We start from the raw sequence: 6,000 nt of genomic DNA, 5'->3' as shown, positions 1-6,000 counted from the left end.
AATGCTTGACTTTAAATATTCAAGTTGTCTCTTCTTCTCTTACCCAGGGACTCTGATCTTGAACTGTGCTGGGAATGAAAGAAGCCTAGACTCACATTTTAAACAATTGACATTCCTATCAACTTTCTATATCAAATATATTCTTTCAGAAAATAAACTTTTAAAATGTATAGTTTGTCTAAATGAAGGGTATGGAAAATCTTCCTTTTTTAAAGGAAAAGAGAACAAGTATTTATTAAGTACCTGTTATTATGATGAGTATATTGTCATTATAGATAATGCACTTTGGTGGCTGAAGATTTAACTTAAAGTCTCATTATGTTAACAGGTAAAAGGCATTAATAAAATGGATAAAAAAGCAAAAATTTAAGAACAGTTTTCAAGTGTCCCCCACATAGGAAATCTCTGCCCATCTCCAAACATTTGGCCTCTGTAAGTCATGGGAGTGCTCAAGGGAGAGGTTAGGATCTGGAATACTGCCTTGGATTTGGGACTGTAAACATAAGGAAACAGAGAGAGATGCTTGGATCAGGGTCCCTAGTTTTAGGTCCCAGTTTAGGACAGGGAAAATAAGCAGAATGTAGGCCTAAGAATGGTCTTCCTCACCTTCTCACCAATTCAGAGGTTTTTTTTAAAAAAAAACTTTTAAAAGCTTTTAAGCTGCCACTTTCTGGCTACTATTTCCTTCTGACCTTATGCTGTTTGCTTTTTGCTTGCTTTCTGGCCTAGTCTCACCTCTATATGCTATTTATTACCTACTTACTGAAGAAAGAGGCACAGATAATTGTCTCCATTAATTCAGAGTTCAACTCCCAAATCCACTGCATTTTTTTTTCCAGAGAAGTTGTCACCTATCCAGGGATAGGCTAGTAAATGTTTAACAAGTAGTTTGCCAGAAAAAAAAAAAAAAACCTTTAAAAACAACAAATTTTTAAGTCCAATCTGCATTATTCCAGCACTTTTTGGACAATCAACAAAGCAATAAATCAAGCTCTGATTTGATTAGCATTTGCCAATTTCTCAGGTGTAAATATTCACACTAAAAATTTAATAGTCATCTCTCCTAGGCCTCTTCTGGCTGGCTCTATATCCCTGAAACCCTGAGAAAAATAGCCAACAAAACTGACTTTAAAGGACAACAGAAGAGGAAATGGAGAATTGTAGAAACATGTATGTTTGTATTCACACCCCACAGCTTTCCAGTGTTTCACCAATCAGTTATCCCTTGCTGGGAATTTCAGGGCAAAGGGGGTGGGGAAAAGGAAGAAGCTATCCTCGGATCTCAACAAGGAGAAATGCCATCGTAAAAACTCCTTCTATGCTTTGTTTTCTTAAAATCAGTTAAAATAGAACTGATGTACCATGAGCTATGTGATATCTCGGTCAGAATCTACTGGTTATGTGTTTATTGTTAGACAGACATTGTGTCTTTTCAGTCAGACAGTAAGCTCCCAGAGGACTTTCCACAGTGTTTGAAGAAGTACTCAATTTTTTATTCAATTAAGTGAAACTGAATGTAAATACTCCAGTAGGGTAAAGAAGAATTGGACTTAACTGAAAAAATGACTGAACAGCAATGTCTCTAACAGGAAGGGAATTAGTATATCTAACTGGAGGGAAGATGGTGTGGTGGAAAGAATCCTGAAGAGGAGCTCAGGAGACCTAGTTCTATTCTCAGCATGATGTTGTTCAATTTACTTCAGTTTCATCCTTGATAGAACAAGAGAGATAGACTAAGTGACCTCTCTCTACCTCCCAAAGTCTATGATTCTAATTAGGAGCAGTTAAGTGACACTGGGGCTAGATTTGGAGTAAGAAAGAGCTGAATTCAAATTAATCCTCAGACTCACTATCTATGCAATCTTAATCAAGCCACTTAATCTCTCTCTGCCTCAGTTTCCTCTGCTGTAAAATAGAAATTATAATAGCATCTATCTCCCAAAGTCATTGTGAGGATAAAATGAGTTCTTAGTGCTTAAATAAATGTGTCTTTCTTTCCTAATCAATATGGGAAAAAGAAAGGGATTTTCTAGCAAATCTATGTGGATGTTTTCAGACACCAAGAATTGAAAGTTTCTCTTCTATGATTGAAGAATTAATTGCCTTCATGCTGTGGTATGAAACACAGTGGAGCTAGTAATTCACTTTTTATTGGAAGCTGCTAAAATACAACCACCTATTATCAAACAGTAAGAAAGAGAAAGCCAAAGCAAATTGGGAGACAAATTATTTCCAAGAAGCTAAATTTAAAACAAACAGTTGGTACATGTTGCTCCTGGGGGCAATGAGGTGGAGCGGTGGTTAGAATGCTAGGCCTGGAGTCAGGAAGTCATCTTCCTAAGTTCAAATCTTAGACACTTAGAAGCTGTATGACCTTGGGTAAATCTCTTAACTCTGCTTTAGTTTCCTAATCTATAAAATGAACTGAAGAAGGAAGTGGCAAACCAACAAGTATCTCTGCCAAGAAAACCCCAAATGAGGTCACAAAGAGTTGGATATGACTGAGAAATGGTTGAACAACAAGAGCAATGGCTCTTATAAAATCAACCAGATAGGTGGCAAAGAATAAGAAGAGAAACTAGAGAACACTTCAGGATTGAAATAATAGAAGTTATGATGCATTTGAAGTGTCCTGAGACAGGGTATTATAAATTGACCATTGATAAAGGATGTTAAAGTTTACAAAATACTTTCTATACAATTTCCCATCGGATTCCTTAGTCTTAAGTGCTACAGTTGTATAATAGTAGTAGGTAGCCAAGGAGTACAGCTTATCAGAAGTACAACATTGCCTCATTAAACATATTAACCCTATAATGAAGAGCAACTCAGGTCTCTTTAAGCTGGCACAAAAATAGACTCAAAGTTTTTTTGTTTATTTAATAATGATGATCTATCATAAAGAAAATGAAAAGCAAAAAGCTCAACTTTCTATTTAAAATAGAAAAAAATCTATATAAACAAAGCAAACACTACCTCTTGGAAAAACTAGAGATCTTCATATAGTTGGACTGGATGTGCAAATAGACTTTCAGGTCATGTAGACTTTTGTTCTATTATTAAACACTTGCTTATGTAAGCTTGTGATGTATGTTGTTGTTCATCCTTTGTTTTTGAAGAGGATCAATGACATCATGAGTGATCTCCTGATTTGCACATAAATTGGATTTAAGTGAGATAAAGTTGCACAAAGTTGTCAGCTTCACTTTTTCTTCCAGAATCATTGAAGTCCAGTATCAAGACAAAAGTCAGCATGATTGGTGATGATCTGGAATAAAATAAATAATTTTGGCATCTTGGATATCTGACAAAGCTCTAAACCTCAACAACACCTTCTTTAGCTCCCTTCATGGCCATTGGAACAAATTGTTCTTAGTCATCCATTAAGCTAGAAGAAATCTTCACATGCTTGGGACAGATATTTGCTTAACTCACAGATTTTAGGTTATCCATAACCTGATTTATCTCATCCCATAAGTTATATATTGATCCTTTCCAAAAAAACTGACATAAAATACATGTCAATTTTTTAAAGAAAGGATTTAATATATAAGAATAGTTCCCTGCTCTGTAAGTAGGGCATTATACCAGAAATTTACATACATATTTTGGATTGGGGCTTATTCACCTGCCCAAATTTGTTGGATGTTTGGCTGTTTATGAAGCTCAATTCACTGAAGTTAGGGGAAATTTTCCTCAGGGTTCAATAAATCTTTTAAAGAAATTGGGGGATATGGAAATTGTTATAATGAACTGGCTCTGGCTTGAGTTTGATCTAGATTAGATGAGAAGGGTCTCTTTTCCTTTTGGTTAATCTAAAAATGAATGGGAACAGGGATCTTAATGTTTATCTTGGGTGTTTTTTTTTTAAGATAACTGATTCCTCTTTCTCATATCTCATATCTCATATTTCTCTTATATCTATATCCATTGATCTGAGATGAGGCATCATTCTGTAAAATTTCTAATGATTGCAAAGTCTTGGTGTTATCCAAGTGATGAAATGGATGTTGTCACTCCATTGCATTTCTGGTAAATTTTTATTTAATTCCTTGTTATCACTGACCAAAGATAAAAAGAAGTTGAATTTATTTGTTCAAAGATTATGGAATCTATACTCTTAAAGACCTATACATTACAGACTAATTTTTCCTCACAAGATTTTAAGACCATTATTGAGACTTAGTTTCTCAGAAGGTTAAGGTTTGAGCATTGCTGTTGTTTTTTGACGGTTTAAGTATGAAAAAGCTAGGTATAACAGTAGGCGATTTCTCTCTCAGGTATCTTTTAACCGGCACGAGCAACAAAGAGGCTGAGAATCTATACTCAAATGAATTTTTGGTGGATCCATTTCCTGCTGTGATTGGGTAAACCTTTGATACCTGTTAAATTCAAAATTTCATTCCATTCTCCAAATAATAGACAAACTTGACTCAGGTCTGGCAAACCATAATACCACTCCTTAACTGTCAGTCTTTCTTTACTTCTTATTCTCCTATGGTGTCCTAAAAAAAGTTTTCAACAATAGGATTTCTTATTTGAAAATCTATAATTATCTCACTGAGTTTGCTATAGACTAGAATTTCTAGTGAAATAACACATTACCAGATCATGGAGTAATTTAGAAGCTCAAATTATAAATAGCTGTGATAAATCATTTGTATCATGTAAGGATATTCAATCATCTTAGCACAGATGTAAAGCAATTGACTATTTCTCTTCCTCATTCCCAGACCACATTACCATTCCTTCTTATAAATAAGGATTACCAATTATTAAGAAAATTTTGACCTATTCAGTTTTTAATCCGGTCTGCTTTGCCCCTTATTTGGCAGCCTGGTAGCCCCCACCTTTGGATACTTAACCATATTGGGGCCAGATGTAGTTGGGATACTTAATAAACTATAGCCTTAGTACAACTCAGAATTCAAGAGATTTACCAGCCTCAATCTTACCTGGTAGCAGGGATTGCAAGTGTGTACTTGCACATGTCCAGCAAATACAAAGTACAAGAAGTACTCAGCACAGTGCATGGCACATAGTAGGAGCTTAATTAATGCTTATTTCTCTCTTTCTCCCCCAATCATTATAGTCCAAATCATGTGTAATGAGGTTACATTTGTATTAGGGTGATAACAGTGAGAATAGAAGAGATAGATAGGAAAGATAGGGTAGATGTGGAATTGATAAGTCATTGACACTAATTGTGACACTAGGGGGCTGGAAGAGAGCAATTACAGAAGAAGGCAATATGATGTAATGAAAAGAATTTAGAATATCAAATTTGAGGTTGAAACATTGAAGTTTGTGCTATTTCATTCTCATCAGATGGTGACAATGACAAAAAAGAACTTATCAGATACTGGAAAGGATTCTGGAATTTCAAACTATGCCCAAAAAGCTATTAAATGGTTTAATCTTTTGACCCACTGAAACCACTATTAGAGCTACACACACAAATAGATCATAGAAATAAAGGTCCTACATATATAAAAACATAGCAACTCTTTTTATGTCAGCAAAGATTTGGAAACTAGGAGAATAGCACCAATTGGGGAATGAATGACTGAAAAAATTATGGAATATGAATGTGATAGAATTGTACTAAAATAAATGATGAGGGAGTTGTATAAATATCTGGCAAAACTTATATGAATTGATACAAAGTAAATTGAGAAGAACCAAGAGATCAATTTATATAGTAACAACAATATTTTAAAGATTATCACCTCTGAAATATTTAGTAACTCTGATCCATGACCAACCACAATTCCAAAGAATCATACATGAAAGGCTATCCATCTTGTTTTTTTTCCTGTTTCTTGTTTTTTTCTTGAAACATAACTAATGCAGAAATTTTTCTTATCTATACATATTTAAAACTTAAAATATATTTTATTTCTAATTTATGAAATAAAACAAGCATTTCTTTAAAAACCAAAATGCAAAAAAGAGAACAGAAAGAAGTCCAGAAGGAAGCACAGAAAAGATAGGTTTGAA

At 34.4% G+C, this 6,000-nt stretch overlaps 1 long non-coding RNA gene across 1 annotated transcript in view; it reads right to left on the bottom strand.

The window, feature by feature from the left end:
- Nucleotides 1-2,855: 2,855 nt before the first annotated feature.
- Nucleotides 2,856-6,000, bottom strand: part of LOC127561119 (uncharacterized) — a 45,935-nt gene continuing 42,790 nt past the window's right edge. The window contains exon 4 of the long non-coding RNA XR_007953465.1: nt 2,856-3,268. This is a non-coding gene — a long non-coding RNA (uncharacterized LOC127561119). The remainder of the gene's footprint in view (nt 3,269-6,000) is intronic.

The sequence above is a fragment of the Antechinus flavipes genome, chromosome 1, assembly GCF_016432865.1.
Source record: "Antechinus flavipes isolate AdamAnt ecotype Samford, QLD, Australia chromosome 1, AdamAnt_v2, whole genome shotgun sequence".
NCBI classification, from domain to species: Eukaryota; Metazoa; Chordata; class Mammalia; order Dasyuromorphia; family Dasyuridae; genus Antechinus; species Antechinus flavipes.
The sequence above is the reverse complement of the archived record's forward strand: the minus strand, read 5'-3'. Positions and strand labels throughout refer to the sequence as shown.